We start from the raw sequence: 21,142 nt of genomic DNA, 5'->3' as shown, positions 1-21,142 counted from the left end.
TCGTCGCTATTATATAGAAATGTAATTGATTTTTGTGTGTTGATCTTGTATTCTGTGACCTTGCTGAACTCATTAATTAGTGCAAGAAATATATATATATATATGTATGTATTTTTTTTTTTATGTATGTATAGATGTATACAGATAGATATAGATATTTTAGATTCCTTGGGATTTTTCCATGTATACCATCAAGTTCCCTGCAAATAGAGACAGTTTTATTTATTCCTTCTGATCTATGTGCCTTTCATTTCTTTTCTTGCCTTAATGCACTGACTAGGACTTTCAGTGCCGTGTTGAATAGTAGTTATGAGAGCGGACATGCTTGTCTTATTCCCAGTCTTAGGGGGAAAGCACTCAGTCCTCCATCTTTAAGTATGTTGTTAGCTGTAGATTTTTTTGGTAGACATTCTTTATCAAGTTGAGGTAGTTCCCTCTGTCTTAGTTATCTAGTGCTGCTATAACAGAAATACCACGAGTGAGCGGCTTTAACAAACAGTAATTTATTTTCTCACAGTTTAGGAGGCTAGAAGTCTGAATTCAGGGTGCCAGCTCTAGGGGAAGGCTTTCTCTCTCTGTGGGTTCTAGGGGGAAGTTCTCGTCTCTTTTCAACTTCTAATCTTCTATGGCATCTATCTTCCACCCCCTCTGCTTGCTTCCTTGCTTAAACTGCTATTCTGTATCTCAAAAAACGGTGACTTAAGGTATATCCTATACTAATACTGCCTCATTAATGTAAAAAAGAAAACCCATTTGCAAAAGGAATTATAACCAGAGGTATGTTGTTGTTAGGTGCCTTCCAGCTGGTTCCCACTGATGGAGACCCCACGTACAACAGAATGAAACACTGCCCAGTCCTGCACCATCTTAACAATCATTGCTACATTTCAGCCCATTGTTGCAGCCACTGTGTCAATGGATCTCATTGAGGGTCTTCCTCTTTTTCGAAGACCCTCTACCTTACCAAGCATGATGTCCTTCTCCAGGGACTGGTCCCTCCTGACAGCATGTCCAAAGTATGTAAGAAGCAGCCTTGCCACCCTTGCTTCTAAGGAGCATTCTGGCTGTACTTCTCCCAAGACAGATTTTTTCCCTTCTTCTGGCAGTCCACAATATATTCAATATTCTTTGCCAACACCGTAATTCAAAGGCATCAATTCTCCTCCGGTCTCCCTTCTTCATTGTCCAGCTTTCCCATGCATATGAGGTGATTAAAAATACCATGGCTTCGGTCAGGCACACCTTAGTCCTCAAGGTGACATCTTTGCTTTTTAACACTTTAAAGAGGTCTTTTGCAGCAGATTGCAGGGGTGGATTACCCAATAAGCAAGGTAAGCACAGGCTTCCTTGTGCTTACTTACTAATCTGTAGTGAATAATTGTACATGGGTTTCACGCACAGAATAAACAAGGTAACTATTAGTTTGCTTGTGATTACTTACTCATCTGTAGTGAGCAGTCTCACATAGTCCCTGTCAGGGATTGCAAAATTGAAAAGAGGCTTTGATTCTGTAGGAAGATACTGTGAGGTTAGGAGAGAGACAGATGCCAGCCATACCTAGAAGTAGAATCTTTAATGTGGTGAAAAAATGTGAAAGTGTTCACTACAGATTAGTAAATAAGCCTCTGCTTACATTGTTTATTGGGTAACCTGACACTGGACGTTTGATTTCTTGACTGCTGCTTCCATGGGGGTTGATTGTGAAGCCAAGTAAAATGAAATTCCTGATACCTTCAATCTTTTCTCCGTTTATCATGATGTTGATTATTGGTCCAGTTGTGAGGATTTTTGTTTTCCATATGTTGAGGTGTAATCCGTGCTGAAGGCTGTGGTCTTTGATCTTCATTAGTAAGTGCTTCAAGTCCTTTTCAAGCAAGGCTTTGTCATCTGCATATCGCAGGTCGTTAATGAGTCTTCCTCCAATCCTGATGCCACATTCTTCTTCATGTAGTCCATCTTCTCGGATTATTTGCTCAGCATACAGATTGAATAAGTATGGTGAAAGGATACAGCCCTGATACAGCAGATCTTTCCAGACTTTAAACCACACAACATCCCCTTGTTCTGTTCGAACGACTGCCTCTTGGTCTACATACAGATTCTTCAACAACACAATTAAGTGTAGTGGAATTCCCATTCTTCACAATGTTATCCATAATTGGCTATGATCCACACAGTTGAATGTCTTTGCATAGTCAATAAAACACAGGTAAACATCTTTCTGGTATTCTCTACTTTCAGCCAAGATCCATCTGACGTCAGCAATGATATCCCTGGTGTCACATCCTCTTCTGAATCCGGCTTGAATTTCTGGCGATTCCCTGTCAATGCACTGCTGCAGCTGCTTTTGAATTATCTTCAGCAAAATTTTACTTGTGTGTGGTGCTACTGATATTGTTCTGTAATTTCTGCATTCTGTTGGATCACTTTGATTTGGGCTGGGCACAAATATGGATCTCTTCCAGCTGGCTGGCTAGGTAGCTTGGCATAAACAAGTGAGTGCCTCCAGCATTGCATCCATTTATTGAAACATCTCAATCGATATTCCATCAATTCCTGGAGCCTTGTTTTTCACCAATGCCATCAGTGTACCTTGGACTTCTTTCGATACCATCAGTTCTTGATCACATGCCAACAGCTGAACACCTGGCCTGGCTAATGAAAAATGAGGGCCCAGGATCTGCTTCCCTCCTTGGGAAGAGGAGGTATATCCACTTTGGCAGGGATTCAGTTAAATGAGAAATATATTTCATCTTTGAAGAAACCAGCCAACTTGTTATTTGGGAGTTAATGGAAATCCTACCCCCCTCCTCCTGCACCATGGCTGAAGAGTTGACCTTGCTGCTGGAAAAGACTGAACGTTATTGGAGCTTCACTTCCTGTTGACAGAAACCCCCAGAGGAGACCTGGAATTTTACATGGTAGGATTAGTGAGCTTCATAGTTTCTTTTAAAAAGTTTATGATCCCACTAGGATAGCTAAAATTAAAAAATAAATAAATAACAAATATTGATGAGGATGCAGGGACATTGGAACACTTACCCATTGCTGATGGGAATGAAAAATGGTACAGTCATTGTGGAAAACATTGTGGTAGTTCCTCAAAAAACTAAAAACAGAACTACATATGACCCAGCAATTCCATTCCTAGGTATATAGCCGAAAAACTTTTAAAGCAGAGACTCAAAAAGGGACATGTATACCAATGCTCATTGGACCACTAGTCACAGTAGCCAAGAGGTGGAAATGACCTAAATGCCCATCAATAGATGAATGGATAAAGAAAATGTAGTGCATATATACAGCAGAGTACTACTCAGCCTGTAGGAGAAATGAAGTCTTGATTCATGCTGCAGTTTGGATGGAGCTGGAAGACATTAAGTTGAATGAAATAAGTCAACCACGAAAGGATAAATATTGTACGTATAACTTCACTTATATAAAAAGACAATGTACAGAGAACAAAGTTTATTAGTGGTTAACAGAGGCCGGAGGAGTCCTTGTGGTGCTTGCCTGCTAACTGAAAGGCTAAACGCTCTTCTGCTAACTGAAAGATTGGTTGTTCAAACCCACCTGTTACTCCCCGGGAGAAAGATGGGGCAGTCCGCTTCCACAGAGATCATAACTTTGGAAACCCTATGGGGCAGTTCTACTCTGTCCTATGGGGTTGCTATGAGTCAGAATCAACCCTGGGGCAATGGGTTTGGCTTTTGATTACCAGAGGCGGAAAGGAGGGGGGAAGGAGGGTTAACAGTGATGGAAATGTTGCATTGATTAAGGGTAGGGTTGCACAGCCCATTATTGTATTTGCTGTCAATAAGTGGTACTCCTGTAAAAAGCTGATTGGCAAAAGTTGTGTGATAGATATTATCATGGATTGAATTGTGTCCCCCAAAATATCTGTCAGCTTGGCTAGGTCATGATTCCCTTGTATGATTGTCTATCATTTTATCTTCTGATGTGATTTCCCTATATGTTTTAAATCCTATCACTGTGATATAATAAGATGGATTAGCGGCAATTATATTGATGAGGTCTAAAGGATTAGGTAGTGTCTTAGGCCAACCTCTTTTGAGATATAAAAGAGATAAAGGAGCAGAGAGACATGGGGACCTCATACCACCAAGAAAGCAGCACTGGGAGCAGAGTGCATCCTTTGGACCTGAGGTTCCTCTGCTGAGATGCTCCCAGACCAGGGGAAGACTGATGACAAGGACCTTGCTCCAGAGCCAACAGAGAGAGAAAGCCTTCCCCTGGAGCTGGTGCCCTGAATTTGGACTTCTAGCCAAATGAACTGTGAGAGAATAAACTTCTCTTTGCTAAAACCATTCACTTGTGGTATTTCTGTTATAGCAGCACTAGATGACTAGGACAGATATGTTTACAACAATGACCAAAACAAAAAGAGTAGCTGGTCAGGCTGCGGTGGCTGCTTATGTACAACCAAAAACCTCAAAGGATTTGGTTCCTTGATTTGGGAGCTTAGGGTCATAGTTTCATGGGACAGCCCAGTTAATTGGCCTAATAACATGTTTAGTGCTTATGTTCTACTTCCTATTTCATTGTGTAGTGTCTGGGGTCTTAAAAGCTTACAAGCAGCTATCCAAGGCACAAGAATTGGTCTCTATTCACCTGGAGCAACAGAGGAAGAAGGAGAGTCAGAAATAGGAGAGTGATATGGAATGTGTGGCTAATTGCCTCCATGAACAACTGCCTCCTTTGCCACAAGACCAGAAGAACCAGAAGGTGCCCAGCTACCATTACCGAACATTTTGATCAAAGATTCTATAGAAGAATCCTAATCAAAAGGGGGAAAATGCAGAACAGAATTTCAAATTCTCATAGACTCCAGACTTCCTAGAGCCATGAAGGCTGAAACTATTGCCCTGAGATAACCTTTAAAACTTAAACCAAAAATATCCCCTCAAGTCTTCTGAAAATCAAACAATAGCTCAGCTTAACTAGTCAAAATATCTGCCTTGAACATTATGCTCTTTTAAGAACTATCTACGTGGGATAAAACTGATAACAGCAACTCAAAAGATTAGATAGGAACCTTAGAGGGCACTGAATTTATGTTAACGGGGGAGAAACAACTCAGAAAAGGAGGGTAAGAATGGTTGCACAACTCGAAGAATGTAAAAAATGTTACTAAATGGTACATGTAGAAACTGTTGAATTTGTATGTTTTGCTGTGTATATTCTCAACAAGAACAAAATAAATAAAAATTTTTTTAAACCATAAAAAAAAATTAATGAGATGTTTCTCCCTCTTTATTTTAGGGAGTAATAATAATTAAAAAAAAAATTCAGGGAATAAAAAAAGTACTAGTTGGAGGAAACACAAAGAAAAAAATTTCCTGATTCTAACAGTCACATCTAGCAAAGAACTTTATTTCTTTCCATTTTTAAGATGTATAGAATGTTTGGTTTTATATCTTACAGATTCTTTTCTGCTCTTGTATAACCTTTATTTAATTTTTTTCAGTTATTATTTTTTAAATGAGGTTTTATTAAAATGTAGAAAAATAAGCTTCTCCCACCCAGACCCCTTCATTCTGCTCCCCACTGGTAACCTCTGTTTTCAATTAAATGTAGATCCTTCTAGAATTTCTTCTAGATCTTTAGAGATGATGGTATTGGATAACCTACTGTTTCATAACTTTTTTACTTTATAGGTCTTAGACAATTCTCTGTGTCCTATATACACCCGCTGCCGTCGAGTTGATTCCAACTCATAGTGACCCTATATATAAATCTCTCTAATTTTCCTCTCTTTTTTCCACACATTTAAATTTTCAAAGATGTATTCGAAGCGAACCATGCCAAATTTAGTCCATTTCCACAGGTAATGATTACTACAACCACCCCACTTGGACTACCCCCATCTACTCATTTACTTTGTCATTCCATCAGCACTTCCTTTGTACTCAGAATTTTTCCCTTAACGTTAGGTGTATTTGTAATATTATCATTAAAACCTTGGAATTTTCATATATTGCATCAAATTGGAGGTACCACGATTTTCCTGTGCGTTACCATTTGCATTGATATTTTGATCAAGCATGATTCTGATTTTTTTTTTCTGTTATGAATCCCATATAAAGATTTGTCTCTGAATAGGATTATTTTCCTAAGGCAGAATTCCAGATATTTGAAATTGCTTTCCAAAGAATTAGATCAAATCACACCTACGTATGCAATTCACAAAGCTGCTCATTTCTCCATGGCTTTCCTAGCAACTTGATTTTTGGTTTTTGTTTCCACCATTTTAGTGCTGGTATTTTGTGTCTGGAGTCCTGGGTGGCACAAATGGTTAAGTGCTCAGAAGTTTGGCGAGTTGAACCCACTCAGAGACACCTCAGAAGACAAGCTTGGCCACCTGCTTCCGAAAGGTCACAGCCTTGGAAACTCTATGGAGTGCAGGTCTACGCTGCAAGACGTGGGGTCACCACGAGTCAGAACTGACTCTACATCAACTAACAACAACAACATTTTGCATTTTTTTAGAGCAATTTTAATCAGGAGAGATGTCAGGGAGGGAAAGGGCCAGAGCCAGGGGTCTGGGATCCTGCAGGCAATTTGTCATCTCACCAATTCGTCATTATTTCACAAAAGCAAAAAAAAAAAAAATTGCTTTTCTGGCCAGGATCCTCACTGCATCTCTGCAAAAGCGCCTTGAGCTTCGAACCTGGTGCTGCGTTAAAATCACATTGTCATGCAAGGTTGAACTTAGCACTGGTTTAAAATAACACTGACACCTCTCTTGTCCTCAGCCAAGCGTGCGTGATCATGTCTTCTGGGATTTATTTGTGCAGAGGATTCACGCCCAGCCAGGAAACAGAAAGCAGGGCTGAGTAAGCCCGTTGCACAGGCGTTGACAGAGCCCGCCCTGTCTTGGTTTGGTGGTTGGCTTTGCTGGAGCTCTCCTCCCAGTGTGCTCCAGGCCTCACTATGCTTCCCTCCTCACTCAGGATGGTTGCCTGGCGTCTTCAGCTCCCATTCAGGGACCCTGTGGGTTTAGAATGAACATGCCTTTTGGCCCTATAAGTGGGCCAAGAAGCAATAATGATAGTGATATTACAGGTGGGGTTGCCAACTCACATCAGTCATTGGTTGCCTGCTGCGGGGGGCATTAATTCCCTGGCACTTAGGTTAGTGGGCTCTGGGGGCCAGAGAAAGGTTTCAGGCAAAAAGAGCAGCTGCTGGAGATTGAAGAGTGAGGGGACATGGGTGAGCACTGGCAGTACCTGCTGTGGGAGGGGAGGGGCATCATAATGCCTTCAAGAAGCAGAAGACAGCTGGGAACACACTTCCCTGAAAAAATGCATGTGGAACATTTTGCATACAGTTTGATGGGTTCACCCATCTGTCAGTTTGTTTTACTGCGGTGGCTTGCATGTTGCTGTAATGCTGGAAGCTATGCCACCAGTATTTCAAATACCACCAGGGTAACCCATGGTGAACAGCTTTCAACAGAGTTTTCAGACAAAGACAGACTAGGAAGAAAGGCCTGACCATCTTCTGAAAATTAGCCAATGAAAAAACCTTATGGATCATAAGGGAACATCGTCCACCTTATTTGCTTTGGACACGTCATGAGGAGGAATCAATCACTAGAGGAAGTCACCATGTTTAGTGAAGTAGAGGGCCAACAGGGTGAGGGAGGCCCTCGGTGAGATGAATTGCCACAACGACTGCAATGATGGGCTCCAGCACACGAGCGATTGTGAGGATGGTGCAGGATGGGGCAACATTTTGTTCTGTTGTACATAAGGTCACCATGAGTTGAAGTCAACTTGATGGTGGAGATCTATCTATCTATCTATCTATCTATCTATCTAATCGGATTCAGAAGAGAAAGTGGAACAAAGGAAATCATTGTTGATATCAGATGGATCCTGGCTGAAGCAGAGAATAACAGAAGTATGTTTACCTGTGTTTTATTGACTATGCAAAGGCATTTGACTGTGTGGATCATAAGAAGTTATGAATAACATCACGAAAAATGAGAATTCCAGAACACTTAATTGTGCTCATGAGGAACCTGTACATAGATGAAGAGGCATACATTAGAATAGAACAAGGAGATACTGCTTGGTTTAAAATCAGGAAAGGTGTGTGTCGGGGTTTATCCTTTCACCATACTTAATCTGTGTGCTCAGCAAACAATTCAAGAAGCTGGACTATATGAAGAACTGGGCATCAGGATTGGAGGAAGACTCATTAACAACCTGAGTTATGCAGATAACACAACCTTGCTTGCTGAAAATGAAGAGGACTTAACACACTAGCTGATGAAGATGAAAGACTATAGCCTTCAGGATGGATTACACCTCAACGTAAAAAAATAAAAACAAAACAAACCCACTGCCATTGAGTCAATTGTGACTCATAGCGACCTTATAGGACAGAGTACAGCTGCCCTAGGTTTCCAAGGCTGTAATCTTTACAAAAGCAGACTGTCACATCTTTCTCCCATGGAGCAGCTGGTGAATTTCAACCACGAACCTTTTTGGTTAGTAGCTGAGCACTTCAACCACTGTGCCACCAGGGCTTCCTACCTCAACATAAAGAAAACAAAGATCCTCACAACTGGACCAATAAGCAACACCATGATAAATGGAGAAACTAATGAAGTTGTCAAGGATTTCATTTTATTTGGATCCACAATCAACTCTCATGGAAGCAGCAGTCAAGAAATCAAATGAAGTACTGGACTGGGAAGATCTGCTGCAAAAAAGCAAAGATGTCACTTTGAGGATGAAGGTGTGCCTGACCCAAGCCATGGTATTTTCAGTTGCTTCTAATGCATGCTAAAGCCGGACAATGAATAAGGAAGACTGAGGAATTGATGCCTTTGAATTATGGTGTTGGCAAAGAATGTTGAATATACCATGGACTTCCAGAAGAAGAAAAAAATCTGTCTTGGAAGAAGTACAGCCAGAATGCTCCTTAGAAGCAAAGATGGCGAGGCTTTCTCTCACATACTTTGGACATGTTATCAGTAGGGACCAGTCCCTAGAGAAGGACATCATGCTTGGTAGAATGTCAGCAAGAGACCCCCAATGAGATGGACTGACATAGTGGCTGCAACAATGGGCTCAAGCATAGCAACGATTGTGAGGATGGTGCAGGACCAGGCAGTGTTTTGTTCTGTTGTATGTAGGGTCACTATGAATTGGAACCAACTCGGCAGCACCTAACAGCCACAACATCTATCCATCCACCTATCCATCCATCTACCCATCCAACCATCCACCCATCCACCCAACCACTCATCCGTCCATCCATCCATCCATCCATCCATCCATCCATCCAACCATCCAACTGTCCAACCGTGCAACCATCCATCCATCTATATCTATCTAGATGGGTTCATGAACCCCTGGAGCCTATCTGGTGCCACTGGTTTAAGAGCTCTGGCTCTAATTTTCTTCCAATGGCTCTTCCTCTTCCTTCCATACCAGCCCACCCATCCTCATTAGGAAAGAAACTAGGCTTTGTTGACACAGCTGTCCTCAACCCACACCTGCTTTTTTTTTTTCTGGAGACCTTTCCAGAGAAAGGTGACACGGTCTGACATCATGGTCTGGTCACCAGTGTGTAGGCACCTCCTGTTTGCTGAGCTTCTGCGCTCTGGAGCAGCTGGCCCCTGACAGCCCACCCCCAGAAGCCCTCCACATGGGGCTGCACAGTCCCTCTGCTGTCTGTCCACTGCAGGCCCAATCTCCCTTTGTTCTGGCCAGTGTGAGCTGTGTTGATCAACTTGATTCCAGTCTCAGATGCATTTGTGGTTCCCTTTACGTCTGTGTGGAAACCCCGGTGGTGTAGTGGTTAAGTGCTATGGCTGCTAACCAAGAGGTCGGCAGTTCAAATCCGCCAGGCGCTCCTTGGAAACACTATCAGGCAGTTCTACTCTGTCCTATAGGGTCGCTATGAGTCGGAATCGACTCGACGGCAATGGGTTTGGTTTTGGTTTTTGTTTAGGTCTGTGTGCATTTCTTAAAATTGTGAAATATATCATTCATATGGAGGGGTAGGTAAGCATGTGTTCGTTTTGGTGTTGTTGTTGTTAGCTGTCTTTGAGTGGGCCCCAATTCATGACGACCTCACACACAGTGGGATAGGAACAGGCACAATGTTCAGCACCACAGCAACTGATGGAAGGGCGGTGGCTGCCCATGGGGTGCATTGGCTGGGATTCGAACCTGGGTCTCCTGCCATGGAAGGCAAAAATTCTACCACCGAACCACCACTGCACATTTTTTTAAAATAATTTTTATTGAGCTTTAAGTGAACATTTACAAATCAAGTCAGTCTGTCACATATACGCTTATATACACCTTACTCCTTACTCCCACTTACTCTCCCCCTAATGAGTCAGCCCTTCCAGTCTCTCCTTTCGTGGCAATTTTGCCAGCTTCCAACCCTCTCTACCCTCCTATCTCCCCTCCAGACAGGAGATGCCAACACAGTCTCAAGTGTCCACCTGATACAGGTAGCTCACTCTTCATCAGCATCTCTCTCCAACCCATTGTCCAGTCCAATCAATGTCTGATGAGTTGTCTTCAGGAATGGTTCCTGTCCTGGGTCAACAGAAGGTTTGGGGGCCGTGACCACCGGGATTCCTCTAGTCTCATGTCAGACCATTAAGTCTGGTCTTTTTATGAGAATTTGGGGTCTGCATCCCACTTCTCTCCCGCTCCCTCAGGGGTTCTCTGTTGTGCTCCCTGTCAGGGCAGTCATCCGTTGTGGCCGGGCACCATACCACTGCACATTTTAAGGGATAATAATAAAGTAAATGCCCATGTTCAAGAAATAGAAAATCTTTAGTGCCTTTGAAGTCATTTGAGAATCCCCTCTTAACTGCATCTCTCACTTTCCCCCCGAGCTAACAATTATGCAGACTTTATGATCATCCCCCCTTGCTTTCTTTATGGTTTCTGCTTTATTGTTTAATTTGCTTGTTCTTGGACTTTATGTAAATGGAAGCACAGTTATTCTTTTGTGACTTGCTTTCTTTGCTCAACATCACTTTTGTGAAATTTAACCAGGTTGATGTATGAGCTTTAGAACATTCCTCTTTATTGCTGTCTACTATTCCATCAGGAAATATACAATTCAGTTATCCATTCTACTGCAGATGGTCGTGGCATTATTTCCTGTTTTTGGATAACATGGCTAGTACTTCTAGAATATTCCTATCTCCTGGAGCACATTTATAGGAGTTTTTCTAGGTGTACACTAGAAGTAGAAGTGCTGGACAAGGGTATGGACATTTTCAACTCTACTGGATAAAACAAACTGTTTTTCAAAGGAATTCTACCAATTTTCACTCCCCAAAACAATTTCCACGGATTCCAGTTTTTCCATATCTGTCTTAGTCATATAGTGCTGCTATAACAAAAATACCACAGGTGGATGGCTTTGACAGAGAGAAGTTTATTCTCCTACGGTACAGTAAGCTGGAAGCCTGAACTGAGTGTGCTGGCTCCAGGGAAAGGCTTTCTCTCTCTGTCAGCTCTGGGGGAAGGTCCTCGTCATCAGTATTCCCTTGGCTGGGAGCATCTCGGCACAGGAACCTCAGGTCCAAAGTATGCACTGTGCTCCCAGGACTGCTTTCTTGGTGGTGTGAGGTCCCCTTGTCTCTCTGCTTGCTTCTCGCTTTTATATATCTCAGAGAGATTGGCTTAAGACACTAATCTTGTATATCTCATCAGTGTAACTGCCACTAACTCATCTCATCTCATCATAGTGATAGGATTGACAACACGTGGGGAAAGGACATAAAATGGTGGACAATCGTGCAGTACTGGGTGAAGTGTGCACAGCTTGACCAAGATAAATGAGGTCACTACAAAGTGCACGAGAGAACAGGATGCCTTTGGTAAAGGATATGTCAAATCTAATTTGGAAACACCAACACCAACGAAAAATATATAAGTATGGTTACACAAATATGTATATAGACATATAAGTATATGAGTATGAATATCTGGGTACATATGTATGCACAGACAGAAGTATCTATAGACATATGTACATACAGGTATGTGTGTGATGCACGTATATCCCTATACGTAACAAACCACATAGGGGACACAGGTAAAGATACTTCTTAGACAAAACCAAACATGTCAGGAGATTAGTTTTTGGGATTTGAAGACATAGAACCATAGTCTCATGGGACAACTCAGTTAATCGGCATAACATAGTTCATAAAATGTATGTTCTACATCCCAGTGTGATGATTAGTGTCTGGGGTCTTAAAAGCTTGCAATCACCCATCTAAGATACAACTGTTAGTTTCTACCTGTCTGGAACAAAAGGCAAAGAAGGAAGACAAAGACTCCAGGAAGAAACTCGTCTACAGGACTAATAGTCAACGCAGACCATGGTCTCATCTACCCTGAGACCAAAAGAACTAGATGGTGGCTGGCTACCATTACCAACCATCCTGATCAGAGCCACATCAGATGGATCCCTATAGAATGGGAGAAAAATGTGGAACAGCAGTCAAATTCTTTAAAAAATTCAGACTTACTGGACCAGTTGAGGCTAGAGGACTCCCCAAGGCTATCTCCCTGAGATACACTTCAAACCTTAAACTGTCATTATCCCTTGACGTCACCTATTAGCTAAACAACAGATTGGATCTAAAAATAAAGAATATCACCGTGAATAATGAGCTCCGTTACAAAATCATCTATAGGAGACCTAATCCATTGCCATCGGGTCGATTCCAACCCATAGTGACCTTGTAGGGCAGAGTAGAACTTCCCCACAGGATTTCTAAATAGCAGCTGAGACCAAATGGTCAAAAATTACTCTAAAGCAAAGATGAGAGGGTAAGGGGGCAGGAAAACTAGAGTATTGGAAGTGGCACAACCAGAACAGAATGAACGAGAATAACGGCACATTGTGAAAAATGTAACAAAGACCACTGAACGAGTTGTGTAGAAATTGTTAAATGGGACCCTAATCTGCTGTGTAAACCCTCACCTTAAACATAATACAATTTTTTTTTTTTTTTAAAGAGTGGCTTTGCTATTCTTGGGTCTTCTTACTTCTATAGAAATTTTAGAATCAGCTTATCAAGTTCTACACACACACACACACACACGCGCGCGCGCGCACTCGCGTACACAAAACCCTGTATGCATTCGGTTGGGTATGCACTAGTTTATAGATCTTAGGGAGAGTTGACATATTTTCAGTATTAAGCTTTCCAACCCATGACCATGGCCTATCGCTCCATTAATTTAGGTCTTCTCTAATGTTCTTTCAATACGGTTTTATAATATACTCCATAAAGATTTTGCACATTTTCTTTGCTAAATTTATTCTTTAGGTTTTGACTTTTTGATGCTATTATAAATGTTATCTAGAGGCATTAATGGTTCAGTGGTATAATTTTGCCTTCCATGTAGGAGACTTGGGTTTGATTCCAGGCCAATGCACGTCATGTGCAGCCACCACCTGTCTGTCATTGGAGGTTTGCATATTGCTACAATGCTGAACAGGTTTCAGTGGAGCTGCCAGACTAAGACAGGCGAGGAAGAAAGGCCTAGTGATCTACTGCTGAATGGTCCAATCTGCAATGGATCATGGGGACGACAGAGGACCTCATGTTCCATCGCACACGTTCCAGGGGCTAACAGAATGGCAGCTAACAGCAGTATCAGTATTATATTCTAAATTTTCCACTTGCCATATGTTGTTGGTATATGAAAATACATTCGATTTTTGTATTTTGCTTTTATATTGATAACCTCACTTAAAAAAAAAATTGCCATGAGTCGATTCTGACTCATAGCGACCGTATAGGGCAGAGTAGAACTGCCCCAAAGGGTTTCCAAGGAGCAGCTGGTAGATTCAAACTGCCAGCCTTTGGGTTAGCCACCAAAACCCTCCTATTAATTCTAGTAGTTCGTAAAGTCTTTTGGATTTTCTACGTATATAATCATTTCTTTCCAATCCTTAAAGCTTTTATCATTTGTTTTTCTTGCCTTATTGCACTGGCTTGGACTTTCTGTTCAGTGCGGAATAGAAGTGATGACAGTGAGCATTCTTGTCTTGTTCTGATCCTAGAAGGAGTGGTTTCAACATTTCATCATTTTCTTTTTTTTTTGCTCTGAGTTTCTTGAAGATCAGTAGTTCTCAAACTTTAGCAGTATTAGCATCGCCTGGAGGACTTGTTAAAACTGGTCCCCACTCCCAGACTTTTTGATTCATTAGGTCGGGGGCAGGGCCTGAGAATTTACATTTCTGACAACTTCCCTGGCAATGCTGATGCTGCTGGTCTGGGGAACACACTTTGAGAACCACTTTGTAAGTATTCTTTATCAGGTTAAAGAAGTTCCTTTCCATTCTTAGCTTAGGTTTTCTTTTGAAATCATAAAATGCAATTTAGTCAACAGTTTGTTTTTTATCCTAATTTATTGAAATGATCATATGATTTTTTTTCTTTGATCTATTAATCTACTGTTGTTGCTAGGTGCCGTCAAGTTGATTCCAATTCATAGCGACTCTATGCACAACAGAAGGAAACACTGCCTGGTCCTGCGCCATCCTCACAATTGTTGCTATGCTTGAGACAATTGTTGAAGCCACTGTGTCAATCCTCTCATCGAGGGTCTTTCTCTTTTTTGCTGACCCTCTACTTTAGCAAGCATGATGTTCTTCAGGGATTGGTCCCTCCTGATAACATATCCAAAGTATGTGAGACGTAGTCTTGCCATCCTTGCTTCTAAGGAGCATTCTGGTCCTACTTCTTCTAAGACAGATTTGTTCGTTCTTTTGGCAGTCCATAGTATATTCAATATTCTTCACCAACACCACAACTTAAGGGAGTCATTTCTTCTTTGGTTTTCCTTATTCATTGTCCACCTTTCACAGGCGTATGAGGTGTCTGAAAACACCATGGCTTGGGTCAGTACCACCTTAGTCTTCAAGGTGACATCTTTGCTTTTCAACATTTTGAAGAGGTCTTTTGCAGCAGCTTTGCCCAACGCAATGAGTCTTTTGATTTCTTGACTGCTGCTTCCATGGGTGTTGATTGTATTATAATCTACTGAGTTATATTAATTGGTTTTCTGTGGTAAAACTTGCATTCCTGGGATCAATTGATTTTGGTCTGATAGTGTATCTCTTTTAGATTTACTTTGCTAATAGCTTTGCCTAGAAATTTTGTGTTTATAGGTTCATTACTGTGCCTATAGGCTTCCTTTTCTCATGTTCTTGTCAGCTATAGTACCTAGCTCAGATTAAGCACTAAAAAATGCACTTAAAAAAGCACTTAAAGCTACTGTAGTTGTTATTATGCTTTAATAATTGCACTTGTACCATGATGCCATTGTCTGTTTGCCTTGTTGTTGTTGTCTAGTCCATTCCGATTCATGGCGACCCCATGTGTGCAGAGTAGAACTGTGCTCCATAAGGTTTTCAAGGCTGTGAACTTTTGGAAGCAGATCACCAGGTCTGTCTCCCGAGGCATCTCAGGATGGATTTGTACTGCAATCTTTTGGCTAGTAATATAGCACCACCCTGGGACTCCCTGTTTGCCTTGCTTCTCTGTTAATCTATGAGTGGCATACGGGCAGAGTCTATAAATGGATGTTTGCTCATTCACTGTTCTATCTCCAGAGTCCACCACATAGTGGGGATAATTGTGCCTATAAGGATAATTGTGCTTCTGGAGCTAGAACACTGGATGAGCTAATGTTCTTTCAGGGACGCAGGGTCCAAAGGACGTGCTCTGCTCCTGGTGCTTCTTTCTTAGTGATGTGAGATCTCCCATGTCTCTCTGCTTGCTTCTATCTTTTATATCTCAGAAGATATTGGTTTAAGACACTATGTAATCTTGTAGATCTCATCAATATAACTGCCGCTAATCCATCTCATTACATCATAGTCATAGGATTTACAACACGTAGGGAAATCATATCGGATGACAAAGTGGTAGACAATCATACAATAGTGGGAATCATGACCTACCTAGCCAAGTTGACAGATATCTTGGGAGGACATGATTCAATTCATGACAGTAGGTATTGTTCACATTTTACAGATGAGAAATCTCTCATCAAATTTGCTGCTACAAGAGGATTGAGGACACTGACCACTCCATGTCCTTTTATAAAGGCCCATGTGGGGTAGGAATCGCTTTGGTATGATTCCTTCCTTCTGAAACTAAGAATTAGGTCTCTAACTCTGGTTCCCTTTTTATATTGGCCTCTAGGAAGCTTAGACCCTAATTTTGAGCTTAATCATACTCCCTAGATTGGTCCTCATGGTCATATATTTGTTCATCCTTTCCCATAGCCCCTATTTCCTGGATTTTTCCTGATTTGAGGTCTTTAGTTTTCTTTTTTTTTTTTTTAATCATCAATTTGCTGAATGCGCACTTATTACCACCAGGCGATGTAGAATTGATTCTGACTCATGGCGACCTCATGTGTGTCAGAGTAGAACTATGCTCCATAGAGTTTTCAATGGCTGATTTTTCCAAAGCAGATCACCAGGCCTTTCTTCCAAGGTGCCTCTAGGTGTACTCAAACTTCCAGTGTTTCATTTAACAGTTGACTGCACTAACCATTTGCATCACCCAAGGACTCTCATTCTGGCCCCAAATCCCTTGAGGAATAAGTCAAGGAAATGAATGGATAGTTAGGTAGGTAGCCCCCTCTTGGGTAGTTTTCTCCCATGAAAACTTACTTCTGAAGAATGATTGCCCAGCCGTGCTCAGGGCCCTGCTTGCTGGAGCCCTGGGAAATGCTGCGGGCGGATGTGATTTCTGTGATTGAGATGTTTCAGATTAACATAATTAACAGTGAGGTGCAGTTTCTAAGGATGCTTGAGATTCATTTAAATACCTAGGAAGACTTCAAAAAAAGAACATGTGGAACTAGCTTGTGATGCTGGCCTTCAACTCTTCAAAGGCCTCATCCTTAGACTCGGCTTAGCAGCAGTTGTTTTTCATCGCTGGTCCCTGCTGGCACGTCTGTTGGTCACCCACCGAAAACAACACTTGCCCTGGGTTTCCAGGCCTGATTTCCTTTCTAGAAACTTCAAGGGTGACGCTTGCCTGCTGACATACCTATCAGGAACCATCTCAGACTCACCTACAGAATGAGAAGATGGCTGGGAGGTGCCCAGAACTGGAGCGGCACAGCTATGAGAAGAGGGCTCTCAGCCACCGGTCCAGCCTGAGCCTCATGAAAACTGCTCACTGTTCATCTCACCCTCGAGTCCCAGTGGCAAGCACGTTGTGAATGGCAAGGAGAAACACCACAGCCCAACTCCCCACTGGTGGGAAAGGCGGGTACCTGCTTTGTGAATCCAGGCTTTCCTGTAACCAGGTCCTTTATATGCCCAGCTATATCATTAAAATGTGTTTATTATGAGGAAATCTTATCGGTAAGACTCGTTGGGTGGCAGTACAGAAAAATTAAGTCTTCAGGACTAGATGCACCTGTCTTAACCTCCTTGAGCAAGTTGTTGTTCGCTGCTGTTGAGTCAGCCGTCAACTCATAAGGACCCCATGCACAACAGGATCAGAGACCATTGTGATCCATGGGGATTTGACTGATTTTTGAAAGGAGGTCTCCAGGCCTTTCTTCTTAGTCTGTTTTAGTCTAGAAGCTCCGCTGAAACTTCATCAGCATCATAGCAATGCAAGTCTCCACTGTCAGGCAGGCGGTGACGGTACATGAGGTGCCTTGGCTAGAATTAAACTGGGGGTTTCCGCATGGAGGGAGAGAATCCTACCACTGAACCACTACTGCCCTCCTCGAGCAAGTTACTTCAAGTTCTTTCCTCCTCTGTCACATAGCTGCAAGGAGCCCTGGTGGCACAGTGGTTAAGCGCTCTGCTGCTAACCGAAATGTCAGCATTTCAAACCCACCAGCTGCTCCATAGGAGAAAGATGTGGCGATCTACTTCCATAAAGATCATAGTCTTGGAAACCCTGTGGGGCAGTTCTGCTCTGTCCGATAGGATTGCTATGAGTCGGAATCAACTCTATGGTAACGGATTTGGCAGTTTACTGAGTGCTGGGAGTTATGCTAAGCACCCTACCCAGATGATCTCTTGCACTTCTCACAACAACCTCCTGAGATAGGTACTGTTACTATCTCTATTTTACCAATCAGGAAAGTAAAGTTCAGAGAGGTTAAGTAAGCTGCCTAAGCTCACACAGTTGGCAAGTAGCAAAGCCAGGAAGCACGCCTTGGTGGCCTGGCCCCAGAGCCCATACTCTTACCTATGCTTGTAGCCATTGCTGCTTCTTGCCTGGTACATAGTATGTGCTCAATATTTATTGAACTAAATGGGAGTGTGTTTAAGAGTTGATTTCTGGTTCCTTTCCCCATCTTCGGGGTTCTCACTCATGAGGTTGGCAAATAAACCTCCACCTACTTCCGTGTTGGCTCACCAGTTGCTCCATCACCACAAACAGGGAAGTAGGAAAAACACAAATAGACACTTCCCCAAACACCCTCATCAGTCACCAGGCCCTTAATGGGAGCCTGTTTTCTGAAGAAGCCCCTCTTGACTCATCAATCTGTCTCCTGGAAGCTCCACTTGCTGCAGCTCTTGATGAGCAGCGAGACGTGGGACCGTAGCATGGATGGACCTGGGAGCGGTGAGGGAGCAGACAGAGGGAGCCTCCCGGTCTGTGCCGGTGCTGCTTGGTGCAGCTATGAGGGGAAGGCCGGCTAGAAATCCCTATCGGTAGGATAACATGAAGCGAAGATAAACGAAACTTGAGCTGAGAACTGAAGGCTGGGGATCCTCAATGAAAGAGCTCTTTGTTTCCTGAAAAATTTAAGCCTTCAGAACCAAACACTCTGTTTTCTTAACCTCTTCAAGCAAGCTGTTGTTGTTAGCTGTGTTGAGTTGGTCCCCAACTCATGGGGACCCCAAGCACAACAGGATCAGACCATTGTGATTCATAGGGTTTTCATTGGCTGGTTTTTAGAAGATCACTTCTCTTTTTCTCCTTAGGCCTGAGGTGACTGATGGTCAGCAAAAAATGCTTGCCCCCTCTTCTATAGTGTGGATTAGACTCTGGGAAGCACCTGCCCAGCCAAGGACCACATTTCCCAAACCCCGTGCACCCAGGTGTGGCCAGATGTTCTCACCAACGGACTATAAGTGGAAGTGTCACGTGTGACTTCCAGGCCAAGGTGGTAAGAAGCAGGCGTGCATTCTCTACCCTTGGTCTTCTTTCTGTTGGCTTGAGGTTAAAGCCCAGGGGAAACTCGGAGCCATGTTGGAACGTGGAGCCTTCATTACCCTGGGTCCCTGAATGACTGTGTGGAGCAGAGCTCCCTGTCGCACCCTCTTTCTCTCTCTCTCTCTCTCACACACACACACTCACCATTCTGACCCAACCTATGTTGGACTACTGACATGAACAAAAAATAAGTGCTTATCGCATCTGAGACATTATATAATTTTAATCTATTTTTTATAGCAGTCAGACTACACTAATGAATAATTTCTCCCACATTGGTCATTTCCCTTTTCTCCATGGCACCACCATTCTCCCAGTTAATAATGCCAGAAAGCTTCTAGATACGTACTTCTGAAAGACTCATGACCGTGTACACCAGGGAACATGCTCAAGAACATTGATAGCAGTACTGTTTGCTGTAGAAAAAAATGGAAACAACCCCAGTATCTGTTCACAGAAAACATGTAAATAAACTGGTATACACACACACATGCACGCATATGTATATATAACCCAAAAATATATTCATTCATATGCTATGTAGCAGTGAAAAAGAATAAATTATAGCAACACGAATGAATCTTACCAACAGTGTTTAGTGAAAAAGGTAAGTCACAAAATAATACAATCAATATGATTCAACATCTATGCCAAGAAATTTGGAAGACAGCTACCTGGCCAACCAGCTAGAAGAGATCCATATTTATGCATATTCCAAAGAAAGGTGATTCAACCGAATGTGGAAATTATCGAGCAATGTCATTAATATCATTAAAAAAATTTTTTTTTTTTTTTGCTACAAGATCATTCAAAAGCAGTCACAGCCGTACATGAAGGGGGAACTGCCAGAAGTTCATACCTGATTCAGAAGAGGACGTGGAACCAGCGATATCATTGCTAACGTCAGATGGATCTTGACTAAAAGCAGAAAATACCAGAAAGATGTTTACCTGTGTTTAACTGACTACGCAAAGACCTTCACTGTGTGAATCATAGCAAATTACGGATGACATTGTGAAGAATGAATTCCAGAACACTTAATTGTGCTCGTGAGGAACCTGTACATTGACCAAGAGGCAGTCATTTGAACAGAACAAGGGAATATTGCGTGGTTCAAAGTCAGGAAAAGTGTACATCAGGGTTGTATCCTTTCCCCACACCTATTCGATCTGTATGCTGAGCAAATAATCCAAGAAGCTGGACTATATGAAGAAGAACATGGCATCAGGATTGGAGGAAGACTCATTAACAGCCTGCTATATGCAGATGACACAACCTTGCTTGCTGGAAGTGAAGAGGACTTGAAGCACTTACTGATGAAGACGAATGACCACAGCCTTCGGTAGGATTACACCTCAATATAAAGAAAACAAAAATCCTCAAGACTGGACCAATAGGCAATATGGTAAACAGAAAAAAGATTGCAGTTGTCAAGGATTTCATGTTACTTGGATGCACAACTAATGCCTATGGAAGCAGCAGTCAAGAAATCAAACAACATATTTCATTGGGCAAATCTGCTGCAAAAGACCTCTTTAGAGTGTTAAAAAACAAATAAGCCACTTTAAGGACTAAGGTGTGCCTGACCCAAGTTACGGTGTTTTCAATAGCTTCATGCATGTGGAAGCTGGACAATGAATAAGGAAGATGGAAGAAGTACTGATGGTTTTGAATTATGGTGTTGGTGAAGAATATCGAATACACCATGAACTGCCAGGCTAATGAACAAATCTGTCTTGGAAGAAATACAGCTAGAATACTCCTTAGACGCAAAGATGGTGAGACTTCGTCTCACATCCTTTGGACATGTTATCAGAAGGGATCAGCGTCTGGAGAAGAACATCACGTTTGGCAAAGTAGAGGGTCAGCGAAAGAGAGGAAGACCCTCAAAGAGATGGAGCG

This window comes from Loxodonta africana, chromosome 3, assembly GCF_030014295.1.
Source record: "Loxodonta africana isolate mLoxAfr1 chromosome 3, mLoxAfr1.hap2, whole genome shotgun sequence".
Classification (NCBI taxonomy): domain Eukaryota; kingdom Metazoa; phylum Chordata; class Mammalia; order Proboscidea; family Elephantidae; genus Loxodonta; species Loxodonta africana.
The sequence above is the reverse complement of the archived record's forward strand: the minus strand, read 5'-3'. Positions refer to the sequence as shown.